This window comes from Hemitrygon akajei, chromosome 8, assembly GCF_048418815.1.
Source record: "Hemitrygon akajei chromosome 8, sHemAka1.3, whole genome shotgun sequence".
Taxonomy (NCBI): Eukaryota; Metazoa; Chordata; class Chondrichthyes; order Myliobatiformes; family Dasyatidae; genus Hemitrygon; species Hemitrygon akajei.
The window spans coordinates 74,769,781-74,792,860 of NC_133131.1; the positions used below are offsets into that span (position 1 = coordinate 74,769,781).

At 44.6% G+C, this 23,080-nt stretch overlaps 1 protein-coding gene and 1 long non-coding RNA gene across 2 annotated transcripts in view; one reads left to right on the forward strand and one right to left on the reverse strand.

Annotated features, from left to right (window-relative positions):
* LOC140732511 (AP-4 complex subunit beta-1-like) overlaps positions 1-23,080 on the reverse strand; it is an 870,212-nt gene that overhangs the window by 48,778 nt on the left and 798,354 nt on the right.
* On the forward strand, positions 6,183-22,770 carry LOC140732000 (uncharacterized). The gene is made up of 3 exons (XR_012099960.1): positions 6,183-6,305; positions 6,400-6,513; positions 22,639-22,770. It is a non-coding gene; the product is annotated as an uncharacterized lncRNA (long non-coding RNA).

The window sequence follows — 23,080 nt, forward strand, 5'->3', positions numbered from 1 at the left end:
TACCAAATCAGTTTTATACTTTCCTTTCCTTTTTACCTCTAACAATTGCCAGTCTACATCAGGCCATACCAGCTTCCATGGAGCTACAACCGGATAAACTACTGAAGGACTTGTCCTTAGATCAAACACTCCACATGATCTAGCAATATCATTCCCTACCCGACTAAAGTTTTCCCTCTGAAACCTCCCATTTTCCCAGGACTCCTGCAACACTCCTTTAGCAGGGTGAGAATCATTGTGTCCTTGCAAATTAACCCAGTAGTTTGCCATCAATTGCATCCTTCTTAATTCCAAAGGCATTATTCCCATTTCTACCTGCAGGGCTGATACTGGTGATGTTTTAAAAGCCCCAATGCACACTCTCAGCAAATAAAGCTGACCCCAGGAGCTATTTATGTAGCCAGCCCAAAATGAGAATCAGCTGCCTCAATTAGGAGCACCCAACACAACAAGGGAAAACTGGAAAACCTGGAGTAAGGAACCATGGTCCAGACTGTGAATCGGAAGGCATACTTCACAGACTGGACCACGACCCTGGGTCGTGTTCACGGACTCATCTGTGGACGTCGTGGACTTCATTAAAACAGGTGTAGACAAGTGTTTTTCTACTAATCAGTCAGTCTTCCCCAACAAGAAGTCTCGATGAACCATGAGATCCAAAATCTGCTGAGCAGCAGATCAGAGAAATTCAAGTCTGGCGATCAAGTGACATCAGTGACAACAGGGCTTCGCTGACAGATGAGCTCAATGCCCCCTATGCACACTTTGAGTATCAAAAAAATGAAAAATCTTTACAAACTCCCACTGTCCCTAAAGATTCTGTGATTTCAGTTTCTGAGGCCGACAAAGGTAAAGGTAATGCAAAGGTTCACAAAGCTAATGCTATGGTTGTAGTGGGGGATTTCAACATGCAGCTGGGCTAGGAAAATCAGGTTGGCATTGGACCCCAAGAAAGGGAGTTTGTGGAGTGCCTCCAAGATGGATTCTTAGAGCAGCTTGTACTGGAGCCTACCAGGGAGAAGGCAATTCTGGATTTAGTATTGTGTAATGAACCGGATTTGATAAGGGAACTCATGGTAAAGGAGCCAGTAGGTGGTAGTGACCATAATATGATAAGTTTTAATCTACAATTTGAGAGGGAGAAGGGAAAATCAGAAGTGTCAGTATTACAGTTGAGCAAAGGGGACTATGGAGCCATGAGGGAGGAACTAGCCAAAATTGACTGGAAGGATACCCGAGCAGAGATGACAGTGGAACAACAATGGCAGGTATTTCTGGGAATAATACAGAAGGTGCAGGATCAGTTCATTCTAAAGAGGAAGAAAGGAGAGTAGAGGGCGACCGTGGCTGACAAGAAATGTCAAGGACAGTATAGAAATAAAAGAGAAGAAGTATAACATAGCAAAGATGAGCAGGAAGCCAGAGGATTGGGAAACTTTTAAAGAGCAACAGAAGAGAACAAAAAAGGCAATAAGGGGAGAAAAGATGAGGTACGAAGGTAAGCTAGCCAAGAATATAAAGGAGGATAGTAAAAGCTTCTTTAGGTATGGGAAGAGGAAAAAATTAGTTAAGACCAAAGTTGGGCCCTTGAAGGCAGAAATGTGTGAATTTATTATGGGGAACAAAGAAATGGCAGACGAGTTGAACAGGTACTTTGGATCTGTCTTCACCAGGGAAGATGTAATAGTGGCCAGAGGAACTGAAGGAAATTCACATTAGGTAGAAAATGGTATTGGGTAGACTGATGGGACTGAAGGCTGATAAATCCCCAGGGCCTGATAGTCTGTATTCCAGGGTACTTAAGGAGGTGGCTCTAAAAATCATGGATGCATTGGTAATCATTTTCCAATGTTCTATAGATTCATGATCAGTTCCTGAGGATTGGAGGATAGCTAATGTTATTGAACTTTTTAAGACTGGAGGAAGAGAGAAAACAGGGAATTATAGACCAGTTAGCCTGACATCGGTGGTGGGGAAGATGCTGGAGTCAATTGAAAAAGATGTAATAGCGGCACATTTGGATAGCAGTAACAGGATCGGTCCGACTCAGCATGGATTTACGAAAAGTCATGCTTGACTAATCTTCTAGAATTTTTTGAGGATGTAACTATGAAAATGGACAAGGGAGAGCCAGTGGATGTAGTGTACCTGGACTTTCAGAAAGCCTTTGATAAGGTCCCACATAGGAGATTAGTGGGCAAAATTAGAGCACATGGTATTGGGGGTAGGGTACTAACATGGATAGAAAATTGGTTGGCAGACAGGAAACAAAGAGTAGGGATTAACAGGTCCCTTTCAGAATGGCAGGCGGTGACTAGTAGGGTACCGCAAGGCTCGGTGCTGGGACCTCAGCTATTTACAATATACATTAATGATTTAGATGAAGGGATTAAAAGTAACATTAGCAAGTTTGCAGATGACACAAAGCTGGGTGGCAGTGTGAACTGTCAGGAGGATGTTAGGAGAATGCAGGGTGACTTGGACAGATTGGGTGAGTGGGCAGATGCAGTTTAATGTGGATAAATGTGAGGTTATCCACTTTGGTGGCAGGAACAGGAAGGCAGATTACTATCTGAAAGGTGTCAAGTTAGGAAAAGAGGAAGTACAATGAGATCTAGGTGTCCTTGTTCATCAGTCACTGAAAGTAAGCATGCAGGTACAGGAGTTGAGTATAGGAGCAAAGAGGTCCTTCCGCAGTTGTACAGGGCCCCGGTGAGACCCCACCTGGAGTATTGTGTTCAGTTTTGGTCTCCAAATCTGAGGAAGGACATTCTTGCTATTGAAGGAATGCGGCTTAGTTTCACGAGGTTGATTCCCGGGATGCTGGGACAGTCATATGTTGAAAGATTGGAGCGACTCGGCATGTATACACTGAAATTTATAAGGATGAGAGGGGATCTGCTTGAAACATATAAGATTATTAAGGGATTGGACACGCTAGAGGCAGGAAACATGTTCCCAATGTTGGGAGAGTCCAGAACCAAGGGCCACAGTTTAAGAATAAGGGGTAGACTATTTAGAACAGAGTTCAGGAAAAACTTCCTCGCCCAGAGAGTTGTGGATCTATGGAATGCTCTGCCTCCAGAAGGCAGTGGAGGCCAATTCTCTGGATGCTTTCAAGAAAGAGTTAGATAGAGCTCTTAATGATAGCGGGGTCAAGTGATATGGGGAGAAGGCAGGAACGGGGTACTGATTGTGGATGATCAGCCATGATCACATTGAATGGTGGTGCTGTCTCAAAGGGCTGAATGGCCTACTCCTGCACCTATTGTCTATTGACATGTGTGCATCCTTCGGGATGGGGTACCTATGTAAAGCATCCAGCTAGAGACAGGGCTCCGACCCAGGTACTAAAAACCTCTGCAGATCAACTGGCTGGAGTGTTAACTACGAACCTTAACCATTCACATCGGCAAAATGATGTACCTGCCTGCCTGAAGTAGGTTTCAATTATACCGGTGCATAGGAACAAAGAAGCAACTCGCCTCAATGTCTATCATCCAGTAACAAATCAATCCACAGTGATAACGTACTTTGAAAGGTTGGTATTGAAATATATCAACCTCTGCCTGAGACGCAATTTGGAGCCACTCTAACTTGGCTCCTCTTCAATCTGTTGTTGTGGAGCAACAGGTCCACAGCAGACGCCATTTTATTGGCTCCTCTCAACCCTGAAACATTTGGACAGAAAAGATGCATTACATCAGGATGCTCTTCATTGACTACAGCTCAGCATTCATTTCCATCATCCCCTCAAAACTCAACAATAAGCTTGAAGCCCTTAGCTTCAATACCTACTTCTGCATTTGGATTCCTGATTTTCTCATTTGCAGACCCCAGTCAGCTGAGATTGTCAACAACATCTCCTCCTTGATCTCCATCAGCATGGGTGCACTACAAGATTGTGTGCTTAACCCTCTGCTCTACTCACTTTACACTTATGACTGTGTGGCTGAGTACAGCTCCAATGCCACATTCAAGTTTGCTGATGACATCACAGCTGTAGACCAATTCAAAATGGTGACAAATCAGCATATAGGAGGGAGATTGAATATCTGGCTGAGTGGTGCCATAACAACAGCTTCTCACTGAATGTCAGCGGGACTAAGGAGCTGATTATTGACTTTAGGTGAAGGAAACCAGAGGTGCATGAGCCAGTCCTCATCAGAGGTGGAGAGGGTCTGCAACTTTAAATTCCTCACTGTTATGATTTTCAATAACCTGGCCTGGGCCCAACACGTCTGTGCAATTATGAATAAAACACAGCAGTGCCTCTACTTTACAGTTTGCAAAGATTAGGCAGGACATTAAATCTTTGACAAACCTCCATAGATGTGTAGTGGAGAGCGTATTGACTGTCTGCATCACAGACTGGTATGGAAACACCAATGCCCTTGAATGAAAAATCCTATAAAATGTAGTGGATATGGCCCAATCCATCAAGGTAAAGCACTCCCCACCATTGAGCACATCTATACGAAAGATTAAAGTAGCACTGCAGCTTCAATCATCAGAGATTCCCACCACACAGACGTGCTCCCTTCTCACTGCCACCATCAGGAAGAAGGTCCAGGAACCTGAGGATTCACACCGCCAGGGTCAGGAACAGTTATTACCCCTCAGCCATCAAGCTCCTGAACCAGAGGGGATAACTTCACTCAACTTCACTTACCCCATCACTGAAATGTTCCCATAACCTATGGATTCACTTTCAAGGAATCTTCATCCCATTTTCTCCATATTTATTGCTTGCTTGCTTGTTTGTTTGTTTGTTTGTTTGTTTGTTTGTTTGTTTATTTATTTATTAATTATTCTTTCTTTTTGTCTTTACACTGTTATCTTTTGCTCACTGGCTGAATGCTCAAGTTGACACAGTCTTTCATTGATTCTGTTATGGTTTAAATTCTATTATGGATTTACTGAGTATGCCTGCAAAGAAATGAATTTCGGAGTTACATATGGTGACATATATGTACGTTGAACTTTGAGCTCCTGTGGGTTTGTTGTTGAACTGATAGGATCATGGTAGCACAAGGCTTCCTGTAAAAAGTTGATGACACAGGAATGTTTCCTTCAGGTCTCAGTTATGTTTACTTACAAATTTCTCCATAAAATGTATTTATGTCTATGGACACTTCACGGGAGCAAAGTTCATTGTGTTTAGTCATCTTTGTCAGCCAACTACATGTAATCTTTAAATCATGTGATATTATAGCATTACCAACTTCCAACATGTAATTTCAAATAAACATTGTTTGCCATTATACATACATCAGTCAAAGACAGAGTAGAAGAAAAGAATGAGAAGACATGAAGCCAAGTATCCAAAATCTTTATCGAAGCATTGTGCGCATTGGAATAATTATAAATGTAGTCTTGAGGAATGTTTGGCGTGTTGTGTCCTTGAGCAAGGCACTTAACCTAACACTGCCCCTGTCCACCCAACTGAAAATGGATACCTGCAAAATGCTGGGGAATTAACCTCGTGATAGACTGGCGTCCTATCTGGGGGGGTCTTGTACTCTCAATCACTTCATGCCACGGACACCGGCATAAGCATTGGCCTGATGAGCATATAAGGCTCGGGACAGACTTTAACTTAACTAGGCTTGAGGATTCTTCTGACCACCAAAGGATAAGAAATTGAAGGAAGTGAATTTCAAATGCAGAATAAGCAGTAGGGCTTATTTATCATATTGTTTATATTATGTTTAGCAATAAACTTTAAACACTCTTTGGTCCCATTCTTTGTATGCATTTGCAGTTAGTTATCGGTGTGTTTTCAGAATTAGAGTGAAATCAGATTTATTATCACCGGCATATGCCATGAGATTTGTTAATTTTTCTGCAGCAGTACAATGAAATACATGATAAATAAATATAGAGAAAAACTGAGATATATTGACTATATATATTATTTATTAAATATTTAAGTTACATTAAGTAGTGGAAAATAACAGAAATAAAAATGCAGTGAGGTAGGGTTTATGGTTTCAATGTCCATTTAGGAATTGGATGTCAGAGGGGAAGACACGGTTCCTGAATCACGGACTGTGTGCCTTCAGGCTTCTGTACATCCTTCCCCATGGTAACAGTGTGTGATGTCATATACCGGGTGGAATTTTTCATCTGGAAGCAGAAAACAGCAAGCTGATATTTCCAGGCTTGAACCGACACAGGGAAGCTTCCCTGGTCTGATACATTTCCATTTGTCTCAGTCCCAGAATCAAACAGCAAGCATATTCTGTCAGATATGAAGACCGGACCGAATCCCAAAATTGAATTGTTCGTCGGTGCAAAACACGGTGAGTAAATTAATTTAATGATTTTTCAAGGAATTGTGTTTATATGTTTCTGAAAACATATCTATCTTTACGATGATTATATATGCTTTTCCAGATTTTACACAACGTCAATGTCAATGAAAGATAAACTGAAATCCCTAGAGTGCACCAGATGTGTGGGGATTGAAATCTGCAACCAAGACTCGTCCTGTGTTTTAACTAAACCCGCGTAAGTAAACTTCTATGTAATTCTTTCTTTGATTTAGAATAGAAAAGTTCAAAACATTTTATTCAATTAAGTACTTTTGATGTATTATTGTGATTAAATCTAGAGCTATCATTCTCTTTTTCTTTTGTCGCAGTTGTCGTCGTCACGAACACTGGAATTCTCGCTGCCTCAGGACGTCCCGCAAGATACTGTTACGAAAACCCCGTAACCAGGTAACTTACCAGCAAAGATAGATGGATCAGCTGAGTCGGATGCTACTATTTTCAACCGTTTTATTCAACAAGGGCACAAACGTATGGTTAATACAAAACATTCAGATCATCAAAACTCAATCTAAAACACCGGTGTAATAATAATCATTCAAAACACAAGCTCGATCGTCGTCTAGGGGTAATGTAGATTTTATATCGTTCACTGGATATCTAAAAGTCTTTTAGATCACGGCAGTTTCACTTAGTTGCCGGCGGAAGTGTCGCGTTGGTGCACTTTTAGTTAGAAAGACAGAGAACATGATGCATTTACCCGACAGGTTTTCCAACCTGTAGGAGGTAGTCGGAAGTCTCGTTGGGGGAATGGACTCTCATCTGTGGCTTCCCCTGTAGCTAGGCCGTCTTCCGTGGTGAAGTCGCCAATCCCAGGCAAGGGAAGGACGCACACGAACCCCACCACCGGCTGTAGCTATTAAAACGCTGTCGCAGGATTTCTAGCGTTTCTCCTTCGTGTGTTTCCTTGGTGCATCTGAGGGTCCTCCCCTCAGACCCGCCTTTATACTTCTTCACGGGATCGCAGGTGTCAATCAAGTTGCAGGTAATGCGATCTCTCTCTCAACCAGCCCACTTTGCCCGAGGGCTTTTCAGGTGGTCTCCATGAGACAATAGTCAAAGTCACTTTTATTCTGCTTCTTGGGAGAACGTGGTCTTTCGCACGTCTCTCTCTCTTGGGTCAGTTGACCCCCCTTAACTAGAGTTCTTGCGATTTTCACAAAGGAGGGGGCCAACGGCATAACACCTCCCCCCATAATGGGTTTTTAACCAGCGGTTAAAAACAGGTTGACACAGGAATTTATTTATTTTTTTTTGAATCTACATACTACACAAGCTTTTCTCTTCACAGAGTACTACTGTTATACATTCAAGTCAGTATCTAAACAGGTAACAAGTACAGTGCCCCTTTTCTTTAATACCTTAACCTCATGTGCCCTACTAACGCCTGGTAGCATCAAACTTCAGCTCAATAACCACCTTATTTATTTGCTTTCTTCAGCAACATAACTAAGGAGGTGTGATCTTAGCTTACATACATCTACAAAGGTTCATGCAAAAGACAAATTTTTATGCTACTTTCAAACTTAACAGTCAAGCTTCCATGGGTGTTGTCTTTATTATTCACATACTTTGTCAAAATCCCTTAAAACCGGCTTCTGCTATTTTAAAAATCGCGTCCCCATTAACCCTCGCCTTTTTTCCGGTTAATTCCCTCGTGGCGATCTTGGGCACCCTGGCGAAATAGGCTTTCGCCCGCTCCTTTCATAGGAGTTATTTTATCAGCGTGTTCCAAACTTAGACCACCCAATTCCTTAATTTTAGGCAATTTGTCGTTTTTCTCTTCAGGACCCGTCATGCTATTAGTTTCCAATTTAAGATCCGCAAGCGATCTCGCTTTGTTCAGACAGCATTTCAAATTCTGCCTTTTCACACCACACTCTGGAATAACAATAGCGTGTGGGGCCCCTTTACCTTCCAACTCAACCTGTAATTGATTCACAGGCTTTGTGGTACCAAGCCATTGTCTCTGTAGCCTGGTTGCTGCTTTTGATATCAGTCCAGCCTTTAAATTTTCTTCATTCAATTTGGGAACTACACATCCCCCTTTCCCTTGAGTTCCGTGACTAGGTTCAGCACCATGTGTATCCCCATCTTGGACACACTCAAACGGGACATTGGCCTCTTCCAGGTTTTCAATACCCGCACCTTTTTCAAATTCTAACGTCCCCCCCTCCTTCCAGTAACTCTCCAGGCAGCCCCCTGTTGGGGAAGGCGCAACCCTGCCAGCTGAAACAACCTCCTCGGCCATGTCAGCTGACTTCTCCACAGCAAGGATACCCTTCTCCTCTAAGACTGCCCTCATTTCACTCTCGGGACCATCGAGAACATCTTTAGAACTCTCAACTTCTCCAAACAATTCTGCCAAACCAGACACATCAACCACGTCCAACTCTGGACGTTTTAACAGCTTTATCCGTTTCTCATCTTTATTTCCTACCTCTAGGACCTTTCTCTTCACTAAGGGGGGAGCTATCTCCTCGCCCTTACCCCCTTTTACTTTACTACCTTCCGTTTTACCACCCTCTGAACCCTCGTGGTGTAGGGTCGGTAAAAACGTCTGGGCCAATTTCAAACTGCGCGCTGTCCCAGCCGCCGCTCTCGACAGGCTGCGAGTGACCGCGCATGCGCGATAGCTCGGGGACTCCATGGGCGGGGCCTCAACTATCAGGGCGGTTCCGATCTTCCCACCCGCGAGGTCATTACCCAACAGGAGGTCCACGCCCTCCCCCGGTAACTCCGGCAGGACTCCTAGCTCCACAGGTCCCGACACCAACTCGCAATCGAGAAAGACCCTATGCAAAGGCACGACCTCGGTCTGGTTCCCGATACCTCTCAGGGCAACCTCCCCCGTCCGAGGGCCGAAATTTAACACATTACGGCTAATTAACGATAGTTCCGCCCCCGTGTCTCTCCAAATTCGTACGGGGATGGGGGGGTCCCCTTCCCTCAAAGACACGGTTCCTTCGGAACTAAATGTCTCCCGCCCCTCCGGTACTCCATCTACCTGGGGCCCTCTTGTCAACTTCCTGATTACCACTGCACGCCCGATAGGGGTCGCTGCTCTCTCCCTCTCTGGCTCCTTTCTCGGAGCAAAGCATTTTGATGCAATATGTCCCACCTTTCCACAATTAAAACAGTTTAAACCAGGAGATCTCCAGGTTTCTTGTCTGTTATCCTCACTTTTTGTGCTAGCTCCCGGCGGAGTTTCTCCCTTAGCCGGCGGACTTTCCCTACCATTCCGACGGTCTCTCGGGTAACTTTTTGGCGAGGAAAACTTTGTCTTGTGGGTTAGGGCATATTCATCTGCGAGCCTAGCCATCTCTGAGATGGACTGATTCGTCCTCTCATTTAAATACATTCGGATCTCTTCCGGAACGCAACCTTTAAATTCCTCAATCAAAACTAACTCCCTGAGACGCCCATAGTTCTCGGCCACCTTTTCAGCTGTGCACCAACGGTCCAAGAGCACACCCTTCTCATGGGCTAGCTCGGTATACGTTTGATTCCACCCTCTTTTTAAATTTCGGAACCTTTGTCTATACGCCTCAGGTACTAACTCGTAACCTCGGAGAATGGCCTCCTTTACTTGATCATAATTCCCGTCCCTTTCTGTGGGCAGCGCGGTATATACCCGCTGTGCTTTTCCTCGTAACACACTTTGTAACAACGCCACCCATTGCTCTCTGGGCCACTGCTGATTCCCTGCCACCTTTTCAAAAAGCAAGAAATAACTATCAACATCCGTCTCCTCGAACGGGGGGACCAACCTCAACGCCCGACTAATATCAAACCCCTCCTCTCTCTCGTCCCCTCGAGTTCTTCGCTCTTGCTTTCGCCTGTCCAGCTCCAATTCATGGCCCCTTTGTTTCTCTTTCTCTTCTGCTTCTAGCTGCTTTAGTTTGAACACATGCTCTCTTTCCACAGCCCTTTCCTTTGCGGCTCTCTCGGCTTCTTTTTCCCTCTCAGCTCTCTCGGCTCTCTCTCTCTCTCTCTCTGCAGCCTTCTCAGCTGCTTCTACTTCTAGCTGCTTTATTTTAAACTCATGTTCCAGCCTTGCTTTCTCCAACTCTGCCTGATTTGTCCCACTCACTAATCTCCTTTCGGGAATATTTTCCAAATCCTCAGCTGCAAACACCTTCTTCCCAACGTAATGCTGTTGTATGACCCTTCGCACTTCCTGCTTTTTCATTGTTGGCTTCACCGCTGTGAGGTCTAATGCCTGCACCAAGTTTACCAAGTCTGATTTTGTAGCTTTCCCTAGCGCCTCTACCGTCGGGTTTCTCCTAAATTCCGACACATCCATCTTTGCTGGTTTCCCGTCTGGCTACCTGCGTAACCAGATTTAAGTTTGGACTTACAGCCCGATTCACTGACCCTCCCGTTTGGTTTCAAATCCCGGACGAGCCCCCACTTGTTACGAAAACCCCGTAACCAGGTAACTTACCAGCAAAGATAGATGGATCAGCTGAGTCGGATGCTACTATTTTCAACCGTTTTATTCAACAAGGGCACAAACGTATGGTTAATACAAAACATTCAGATCATCAAAACTCAATCTAAAACACCGGTGTAATAATAATCATTCAAAACACAAGCTCGATCGTCGTCTAGGGGTAATGTAGATTTTATATCGTTCACTGGATATCTAAAAGTCTTTTAGATCACGGCAGTTTCACTTAGTTGCCGGCGGAAGTGTCGCGTTGGTGCACTTTTAGTTAGAAAGACAGAGAACATGATGCATTTACCCGACAGGTTTTCCAACCTGTAGGAGGTAGTCGGAAGTCTCGTTGGGGGAATGGACTCTCATCTGTGGCTTCCCCTGTAGCTAGGCCGTCTTCCGTGGTGAAATCGCCAATCCCAGGCAAGGGAAGGACGCAAACGAACCCCACCACCGGCTGTAGCTATTAAAACGCTGTCGCAGGATTTCTAGCGTTTCTCCTTCGTGTGTTTCCTTGGTGCATCTGAGGGTCCTCCCCTCAGACCCGCCTTTATACTTCTTCACGGGATCGCAGGTGTCAATCAAGTTGCAGGTAATGCGATCTCTCTCTCAACCAGCCCACTTTGCCCGAGGGCTTTTCAGGTGGTCTCCATGAGACAATAGTCAAAGTCACTTTTATTCTGCTTCTTGGGAGAACGTGGTCTTTCGCACGTCTCTCTCTCTTGGGTCAGTTGACCCCCCTTAACTAGAGTTCTTGCGATTTTCACAAAGGAGGGGGCCAACGGCATAACAATACGCATTCAACTATCCTGCCTGGTATCTCTTCTCCCTAACTGAGCAGATTTAAGGAAGGGAAGGGAGGGAGAAAACAAGCCAGAGATTTTCTTTCCTTTGATTTCACTAACTGAAGCTTCGAAGAGCTAAAGCCTCAAGCTCACCAGACTGGTGACGGCCACTGTGTTTGTTACTGCCTTTTTAAAATCTGCTCTTGCTAATCAATCTCAGATGCGGATTGGTCGCTGGTCAGACTTCAAATACACTACCACAATCCTTCTTCTACTCGGGCAGCGGACCTGAGAAACCTGTCCTCTCAGACTTCCGACATCCAGCTTGGTCGCTGGTCAGTGTGCTCAGGAATATCGTGGTGAGTTCGCAGTTCATGTCTCTGGTACATGGTGTGACATCCGGCTGGTGGCGTAGTGGCATCAGCGCTGGACTTCGGGGCGAGATCCGAATCCGACCGGCTCTTCCTCCGTGCCTGGGTTGACTGTCGACTTCACCTAGCAACTCGACCTCGTTAAAAGAAAACCTGGGCCGGGATGGGCTCCGGCAGGTTTCAGATGCCCAAGCCTCAGAGCGAAAAGATCGTTGCAAATAGCTTGTCATGATAGCGCCCGATGAATCCACCAGGAGACGGACACATGCACGCGCGCGCTCAGAGGTTGTGGTTGCGCACACGCACACGCGCGCATGCAAGCTTGTGGTTGATAAATAAATAGCGCTAATTATTGTTCTTGTTTTAAAATGCGCTCGTTGGGATTATGTTACATTTTTAGCTTAGGGAATACAATATTTGTTTAACATAGAATTATAGAAATAAAAACCTGCAGTACAATGCAGGCCCTTCCGCCCGCAAAGCTGTGCCAAACACATCCCTACCTTAGAAATTACTAGGCTTACCTATAGCCCTCTACTAAGCTCATGGTCCTATCTAAAAGCCTCTTAAAAGACCCTATCGTATCCGCCTCCACCACCGTTGCCAGCAGACCATTCCATGCACTCACCACTCTCTGAGTAAAAAACTTACCCCTGACATCTCCTCTGTACCTACTCCCCAGCACCTTAAACCTGTGTCCTCTTGTGGCAAAACTTGTGTCCTCCTGGGAAAAAGCCTCTGACTATTCACACGATCAATGCCTCTCATCATCTTGTACACCTCTATCAGGTCACCTCTCATCCTCCTTCACTCCAAGGAGAAAAAGCCGAGTTCACTCAACCTATTCTCATAAGGCACGCTCCCCAATCCAGGCAACATCCTTGTAAATCTCCTCTGCACCATTTCTATGGCTTCCACATTCTTCCTGTAATGAGGCGAACAGAAGTGAACAGAAGTACTCCAAGTGGGGTCTGACCAGGGTCCTATGTCGCTGCAACATTACCTCTGTGCTCCTAAATTCAATTCCACGATTGATGACGGCCAATACACCACACACCTTCTTAACCACAGAGTCAACCTGTGTAGCTGCTTTGAGCATCCTATGGACTCAGACCCCAAGATCCCTCTGATCCTCCACACTGCCAAGAGTCTTACCATTAATACTATATTCTGCCATCATATTTCACCTACCAAAATGAACGACTTCATACTTATCTGTGTTGAACTCCATCTGCCACTTGTCAGCCCAGTTTTACATCTTATCAATGTCCCGCTGTAACCTCTGACAACCCTCCACACTATCCACAACACCTCAAACCTTTGTGTCATCTGCAAACTTACTAACCCATCCCTCCACTTCCTCATCCAGATCATTGACAAAAATCACAAAGAGTAGGGGTCCCAGAACAGATCCCTGAGGCACACCACTGGTCACTGACTTCCATGCAGAATATGACCCATCTACAACCACTCTTTGCCTTCTGTGGGCAAGCCAGTTCTGGATCCACAAAGCAATGTCCCCTTGGATTCCATGATCTTCAGGATCTTCTCCATCAACTTACCAACCACTGAGTTAAGACTCACTGGTCTATAATTACCTGGGCTATCTCTACTCCCTTTCTTGAATAAAGGAAGAACATCAGTAACCCTCCAGTCCTCGGGAACCTCTCCCGTCCCCATTGATGATGCAAAGCTCATCGCCAGACGTTCAGCAATCTCCTCCCTTGCCTCCCACTGCAGCCTGTGGTACATTTCGTCAGGTCCCAGTGACTGATCCAACTTGATGCTTTCCAACAGCTCCAGCACATCCTCTTTCTTAATATCTACGTGCTCAAGCTTTTTGGTCTGCTGCAAGTCATCACTACTATCACTAAGCTCCTTTTCCATAGTAAATACTGAAGTAAAGTATTCATTAAGTACCTCTGCTATTTCCTCCAGTTCCATACACACTTTCCCACTGTCACATTTGATAGGTCCTATTCTTTCACGTCTTATCTTCTTGCTCTTCACATACTTTCAGAATGCCTTGGGGTTTTCCTAAAGTCTGTACGCCAAGGCCTTCTCATGGCCCCTTCTGGCTCCCCTAATTTCCTTCTTAAACTCCTTCCGAGTAGCCTTATAATCTTCTAGATCTCTAACATTACCAAGCTCTGAACCTTTTGTCAAGAAGAAAAGAAAAGCTTACTAGACTTAAATGTCCATAAATTATGATATTGAACAAATCAGTTGAGAAACTTCTCAGTTTCTCATAAATCAAATCGGATTTCAAAGTTGAAAATGTGCCCTCTAGTGTCCGTTTATCAAGATAATGAGCACAATTTGGAGCGTCCTCTTGAAAGAAACGAATGGTTTTACTCCCAGAGCTTTGAGGACAGGGTGTATTTTACGAAGAAGGGTTACTGCAATCAACTGAATTTCTAGCTATATAAACACACAGCAGGAAACCCAAATATTGCTTGGACATAACTGAAAGAAATACCAAATCATTTTGGGATTCGAATAATTGACTAAATTTAACAAAAACAGACCTCAATTATAAATTACCAGGATGAGGAAGTGGGCGGATGGGTTAGTAAGTTTGCTGATGACACCGAGGTTGGGGGTGTTGTGGATAGTGTGGAGGGCTGTCAGAGGTGACAATGGGACATCGATAGAATGCAAAATGGGGCTGAGAAGTGGCAGATAGAGTTCAATCCAGTTAAGTGTGAAGTCGTTCATTTTGGTAGGTCAAATATGATGGCAGATTATAGTATTAATGGTAATACTCTTGGCAGTGTAGAGGATCAGAGGGATCTTGGGATCCGAGTCCATAGGATGCTCAAAGCAGCTGTACAGGTTGACTCTGTGGTTAAGAAGACGTATGGTGTATTGGCCTTCATCAATCGTGGAATTGAATTTCGGAGCCCAGAGGTAATGTTGCAGCTATATACCACCCTGATCAGACCCCACTTGGAGTTCTGCGACGAGGTTCTGCATAGGGAGTTCAGGGAGTTAGGTGCTAAGTTAAAGGGCAGGAGATCCAGGTTTGTGATCTCAGTATTGCTACTGATGCCACGTGCTAGTCAGGCCAGAACTAGGAAGATTATATCGTTTGACGCATGGCTCAGGAGTTTGTGTAGGAGGGAGGACATAGAAGGTGGGATCTGCACAGAAGGGACGCTTGCACCTTAACGGGAGGGGGACTAGCGGGAAGGTGCGTTAATGCTACACGATGGGCTTTAAACTAGAGGTGCAGAGGTGCAGGGGTGTGGGAACCAGAGTGACAGAACAGATAGTGGGGAGGTTGTGGAGGCAGAAGTTGGTAAGACCTCAGACAAAGTCAGGAATCAACAGTTTGAGCATGGTGTGACTAGTGTCCCGCATGCGTGTGTTTCAGTGCACGAAGTATCATAGGAAAGGCGCATACGCTCAGGGCAGGGATCAACACCTGGAATGATGATATTGTAGCCATTAGTGAGACTTGATTGCAGGAGGGACAGGACTGGCAGCTCAATATTCCGGGGTTTCATTGTTTTAGACATGACAGAGCGGGAGTGATTAAAGGAGGAGGGGTGGCGTTACTTGTCAGGGAAAATGTCACAGCAATGTACCGTCAGGACAGACTGGTGAAAGCGACTTGTGAGGCGTAATGGGTGGAAATGAGACATAAGAAGATATGCCTATATTAACGGGGCTCTATGAAAGACCACCCAACTGTCCTAGGGATTTAGAGGGACAAATTTGTAAAGAGATTGCAGACCATTGCAAGAAACATGAGATTGTTATAGTAGGTGATTTTAAATTTCCACATATTGACTGGGAATCCCATACGGTAAACAGACTAGATGGGATAGCGTTTGTCGAATGTGTTCAAGAAAGTTACTTTCATCAGTATGTAGAAGTCCCAAGGAGAGAGCGTGCGATACTGGATCTGCTATCAGGGAATGAGTCAGGGCAGGCAACAGAAGTTTGTGTAGGGGAACACTTTGCATCCTGTGACCACAATGCCACAATGCAAGTATGTGTTAGAAGGATCGCCCCTTGTAATAATGATCAGAGAGATCTATATTTACCGACCAATACATTTATTGTTTCAACAGAAGAACAGGTAAATTTACACAACCAATACCTCTGTGCACACAACTAAATGTTCTTGACATTCCATTAACAGACGAAGAACAGGAAATATATTACCAGAGATTCTGCTGCTGGCCACCTGTTTCACATAGTCCCGTCTCGAATCTCCTCGTATCCGTGCGTGGGGCATCTCACACCCGCGATGCTGCAGAGTTATCGCCGCCAGCATACTTGAAGCGTCTCTTTTTAGATTCATTTCCTACCAGTTCAGATATTGCGCCCCAGTGTCACTGGCTCCAGGACACGGCCCGCCGGAATACGTGCCAAACGTTGTCACTCAGCACATAACGCTGTTTGTTTTGTCGCAGCTGAGGCTCAACGTCTTCGATCTGCCAGATCTGACCAGCTCCCGTATCCTTTCAAATATGCCCGGAGGGATCCGCCTGTCTTTAACTAGTTGGCAGGTCGAGCAATTCGCAGCTGCCGTTCGGGCCTCGTTCAAAGTTAACGCCACCCCTCGAGCCACCCTCCATTCCCTCTTCCCATCCACCCCCAAGCGCCCACTCTTCTGGAGTGTCCAGGTCACAAGGTGACCGCAGTCCTTCTCCTTGGAACACACTGTGGCCTCTCTGATCTCCGCTGCTCTATCCACAGCAGCGTTATGAATGGCCTCATCGCTGTCGCAAGAAGTTTAGGCATCAACATGGTAGACAGTAATCCGCCGTGGGCATTCACCCCTCCAATATATTCCCAATAAGGTTGTCCCCAAAGAGATTACCCATGCACCTCCCAATTTTTCCGGTGGCTCTGAGGCATCCATACCACCACGCCATTAGCGACTGCCCAGGAGTCGGTATAGACCCTGATAAGCTTTCTTGCCGCTCGGAGGGGCAGAAATCAGGGCACCAATTCAGCCAGTTGACTGGATTAGACCACCCGTACTTCCCGTGACAACCTTGTCCGTCGCTGGCTGAAGAGCCGCTGTGTTTCATTTCATTTGGTACCGATGCTTGCCTCTCCGCCAACAGCTGGAGCCGCCTGTGAACCAGACTTGTTTTTTTTCAGGGGTCAAATCATCATACAGCTTCCCCCACTGTCTGGGAGGGATTTGATTGAATAGAACTCATTCAGAGTGCAACAGTGACTATCCGGCAAAGACACAACCTGTTCACAGAGCTGGCTAAAACCATCCGGACCTTTCTCGGCCCTATGAAATTGTCAGATTTTACCCTCTGTGTGACAGGGAGACGCGGTCACAGCACAGGCGACTCAGCCGCTTTCTGATGTCCAGTCGCCGGCAGAGCCAAACAACTCGCCTCCCAAATGGAGAGTATTCGATCGCCGCGTAGGGAGGTTCTTAGTCCAAAACCCTGAGTGGACGTGACGCCCCTTCAAAACCTGCCAGAGGCTCCACTCAGTCACCCGAGGTGTAGCCGAAACCTGCAGCTTGAAGGGTACGTCACTCTGTCCCGGGGGGAAAGGGACAGTCTGTTCCACCGTCTGCTTGGCAACCCCGAAGGACGCCTGTTGTTCCGGACCCCATTGGAAAACTGCCTTTTTGAGGGTATCTTCAAGTACCACGTGGCTGGAGACTCCCCAGACCTCTGTATTGATCTCCAAATTCCCTCAGTTCCTTTGCGAAGAACTCCCTGGACACTGTGGTCATGGAAGGGCCCACTGTACTACTGCTTACCCGTTCGTGAACAACCTCCTCCATCTCTGGGGCGGAAGATGCCGCCTGCCGAGTATCTGGACCACATGGTCACCAGCCCAGCCTGTAAGGCCTCGGGTCCATGGGGGGAACGGCGATCATTTTGAGAGGGAATCCCAGAACTCCATTCTATCTCCTCTTCCCCATCTTTACCGTCTAGCCAGACATCCTCATTCCCCATTTCCTTGATGATATCATCATGCAGCAACACGGCTCGAACCTTAATGGGATTTGGCTGACAATTAGCCCTTGGAGCTGCATCTAAATTCTATGCGTTCATCTGCCTACAGGCTATCTCCTTACCCTTATCTTCTAGCGTTTGTCCCGGGTCTGTACCGCTGCGACAGCTACTCACCCACAAGCAATGCAGCGCACACACAACTCTACATTCTCGTCCTCAGACCCGCGATCTGCTTGTGTTGGTGCTTTGCCATGGCTGCTCAGTCAGAAAACATCTCTTCGGCTCCACTTTCTCCTGGGGAATCCTAACCAGTCAAGTTTGGACAGGATGCGGTGTTCGGTTTCAAACCCAGGTGCATCTGACCAAACTGTCCATCCCACAGGAGGTCCGCAACCCTGCATGAGTTTAGCGAGATTACCAAATCCTGCACCGCTACCTGTCCACCTCGGGACTCGGCATCTCTCATGTGGGTGGTGTCCCCTCCTGCTCGTCGGTCTAAAGATATTCACCGTCTGTCTCAAACACTGGATCCTGCCACGATTGGGCCAAATATAACGCTGGGGAGCAGGATCGAGGATCCAATGAGGGAAACAGGAGACACAACTGAAATAAAATGAGTATGTGAGGTACCTATTTTAAAAAGGAACAGTGACACACTAACTCAGGCATCTAGCTAAACACGTATTCGTCAAACCTTCCCAAACCACTGCACCGTACAGTCAGTTCGGACACTGTTCCAAACATCCGGGATTTATCAAACCCAGGAAGTAAGCATGCTCGAACGGGTACTTAACTAAAGAAACCGCTGGGGGTGGGGTGGTGTCTATGTTTGTAATACTCTTTCTCAGTGGTCCTTCAGGACTGGTCACAAATTCAGACCGAGGTCAGGCCCCGTGAGAGGCAGCAAAGAAAGAAAGTGAAGCCTCTGCACCCGCCATCTTTTACACGCCCAGGCTGCCGGAAACCGGAGATGGGCACCATTGCGCCGTTAAGCCATCCAATGGGAAAAGAGCATCGCAAACTTAAAGAGAACTAATCAGCAGAATGGAAGCGGGTTTCGAACAGAATAAATTACGGCCTCGGAGGACACAGCCATCTTGCAAAGACACTGCCCAGAAGAAGGCAATGGTAAACCACTTCTGTAGAAAATGCGACCATGATTGTCTACATCATACAACACGGCACATAATGATGATGATCTCCAACACCACAATGCACACCCCGCTATAGTAACAAGCTATTTTCAGCAATGGCTATGCATAACAACCTCAATTGTCATGAAACCGTCTAGATATGCATGACAGGGTGGGGAGATGTTCTTGGTAGCGGGATCCCTTTCTGTTGAAATGGCGGAAGTTCCGGAGAATTATCTGATATGGGTCTCTACTGTGGTCTGCGAGTGGGAACGGGGTAGGGAGAGTGGAATCATGGTTGGGAAAAGGTGAAGGGAGAGAGGACGGAGCGGGAACCGCCAGGGAGACATTCTGTAATGATCAGTAAACCAATTGTTTGGAATCGTGACCTTGCCTGGTGTCTTAAGGCTTGGTGTGTCTGCACCCGCACCACCTCCTCCCGCCCCTGGCATTCCTTCTCCACTACCTGTCCCACACACCTCCCACGACTCCACCCTCACCATTCTCAACGTCCTTTATTCCTGCCAGATTTACACTCACTGTCCCTTGCCATCGAGAAATATAGTATTGTGCAAAAGTTTAAGCACCCTAGCTATATATCTGCGACTAAAACTGTTGAACATTCCTGTAGCATCACCAATCGGTACCACACATAATATAAATATGTGGCAGGGCATCATAGCAACTGCATCGCTTGACATGTACAGTCACTATTGTACATGTCATTATCATCATCCCAGTCTGTTGTATTTCCAGTTGACTGTTTATTGTGCATTTCAGTCACCATTCCGTGTGGTAATGTAAACATTATGAGATATGCCAGCTTCAATCCCCATTGTACATTTCATCTCCAACCACCATAGAACAATACTGTCAGCACACGAATATTATCCCGGTGATATTAACACGTGCCAGATCTATACACTGGCACACTTCCACTAACTTCCACTATGACGATGAAATTTTTCAACAAACGCTACATATGCCAATTTCAGCTAATACAATCATAATGACACAAGTTTACCATTTACCAGTGTAGCTGGCATCGCCAGTCACTGTGACAATTGTTATATATATTTACTTATTACTTGGCTTTGTTAATCACGGATCGCTCACCAGGCACCATTATGTATGACGACAGTGCAATACACAACGGCACTTTATATCTCCATTCACCATCAGACCTGTGACCCTTTAATCAGTCACTCCCTGACATGATAATTACAATTGTGATTCAGAAAATCATCTCTAATTTTATTGAATTCATTGTTCTGACTATGTGTGGAAGTTGCAGTAAAGACAACAACAGCCTGGGGCAGTTATAGTCAGGTGAGAACACTGGAGACACGACTGCTTCATTACAGAGGAGATCGAACTTGGCAGACAAGTGAGCACTCTGTCTAAAACATCCCGTGCCCTTACACATTTAAATGATGCTGGAAACAGATGCGAAAGGAATAATAGAAGGATGCAAAACTTACCCAACAACTAAGGCCCAATTATCTTTACTGACTTCAAAATGTCATCAGCTGTCTGCTTGAAGTTTCGATTGACATTAACCCGTCTATTGTGAATGGCTATTAATCTTGCAAATAAAGAATTAAAACACATACAATTTACAATAAACAATATCCAATCAGCCTATTCTGAATAAAAATAGCAGTTTTTTGTTCAGACTTCAGAACACTGTGGGTGACAGGGGTCATACTTTTCTCCTTGTGCACATGTAAAATAAAAATATATGTTTGAGTCAAAAGAGTGCGTCTGTTCTGGCCCCAGTCACTTTATTTTATTATTGGTGATGACAGTTACTTCGACATGCAGCTAAACTGTGCATAATTCCAAAGCTGATCTACATCTCCCACTTCTACCTTCAGTGGAATAACATTGAAAGATATGTCCAGTTAAGAGCAAAACAACTCTTGGACTTTGTATTACAGTGCAGTGCCTGTCATTTTTATATAAAATACACAGAAAAACTAATTTACTAGCCAATGGTTTATTCCTATTACATAATACATTCTCTTTCGTGTGAGCTGAATGGTTACATTGCTGTGGGGGTATTAATACGTTCTTTCTGTGAATTATTTATAAATCATTAAGCAAAAAAACCAAGCAGTACAGTTGGAACATTATTGTTTTCTTATTGTTGGAAATGTAATTAAAGCTGTCAAGGTACCAATAAACCTTAAACTATTCTTGATAACATAAGAAGTTAAAATATTTACTTTTCAATCATTGAGTTAATAGAAAATGGAATGAATTATTGGCTTTAGCCACTGTAGTCATGTTAGTACATTACATTAAAGAAAGAAATGAGAAACAAGAACAAAAAGATTAAAGATGATATGAAAGGTGGGGTGACCAGATGAAATTATTGGTAACACTGGTAAAGTGGCTTCATTATGCTGAGATTTGTAACTGTAAGGGCTTTAACAGAGAGTTAACTTAAGCATCTCTGATATCTATTTTGAGAATCGCTTTCTGCTCATTAGACATAGTGGCTGAAACATATATACCCTTTTTTCTGATGTTCAGACATGAGTTACCCTTTCCCAATGATGCCTTAATGAAGGAAGCCGATTCTGTTAGCTCATTGTACATCTTGTTATATAAATTGTAGTCAGTCGAAGTGGTTTTGTCGGGGACATACAGAGCATACTCGATGCTATACAAGTTGTAGTCATACGGGTTGGAAACCAGCAGGGAGATCTGGGTGTTGCCAAAATTGTAGCTCAGCACCCCTACAGCACCACAGGCTGTGTGTGGAGTTTTGATGAAGATGCACACTCCTTTCTGTCCCTGGTCACTGATGGGCAGAAGTGGACTGTATACATGGCCACTGTAATTGTAGGTCCTGCAAGAGACCAATCACAACTGTATTATGATCTTTTGAGGCGCACCATTTCTAACCATTCTTTAGATGTCACATCGCTTCGTCATTCATATGTAGAAAAATCACCATCTTCACATATCTGACATAAAGGCACGCAAGCTAAAATACCTAGCAATTAAAAGTGGGAATACCCTCAATAAAGTGAAAAATTCCAAAGTTCTGAAATAAAGCTAGACACTTTGCCATAAGGGATGGTATTGGGGCAAAAGCTCTTTAATCTTTCTTGGACAAAGAATGATACCTCTAGATTTAATCACAATAATGTATCAAAAGTATTTAATTGAATACAATATGCCAATCTTTCCTATTCTAAATGAAATAAAGAATTACATAGAAGTTAACTTACGCAGGTTTAGTTAAAATTTTGCTCGAGCTTTTGTTGGAGATTTCAATCCCCACACATCTGGTGGAGTCAACGGTTTCCATTATTTCTTCAATTGACTTTGACATTGTGTAAAATCTGGAAAAGCATAGATAATCGTAAAAAAAAAGATATGTTTTCAGAAGCAAATAAACACAATTCCTTGAAAAATCATTAAATTAATTTACTCACCCTTTTTTGCATCGATAAACAATTCAACTTTGGGATTTGGTCCGGTGTCTATACCTGACAGGATATGCTTGCTGTTTGATTCTGGGACTGAGACAAATGGAAATGTATCAGACCAGGGAAGCTCCCCTGTGTTGGTTCAAGCCTGGAAATACCAGTTTGCTGTTTTCTGCTTTCAGGTGAAAAGTTCCAGCTCAGAATTTGTTGAACCACCCAGGATATGACCTCTTCATACAGTTACTGTGGGGAAGGAGGTACAGAAGCCTAAAGGCACACACTCAGCGATTCAGGAACGGCTCCTTCCCATCTGACATCTGATTTCTAAATGGACATTGAATCCATAAACACTACCTCACTACTTCTTTTATTTCTGTTATTTTCCACTACTTAATTTAACTTAAATATTATATATATATATATATATATATATATATATATATAGTCAATGTAACTCAGTTTTTTCTCTATATTTATTTATCATGTTTTTCATTGTTGAAAGGTTAACAAATCTCATGGTATATGCCGATGATATTAAATCTGATTTTGATTCTAATTCTGAAAACACACCCATAACTTTGTATGCAAGTGCATGCAAAAAGTATAGGACCAGAAAGAGTTTAT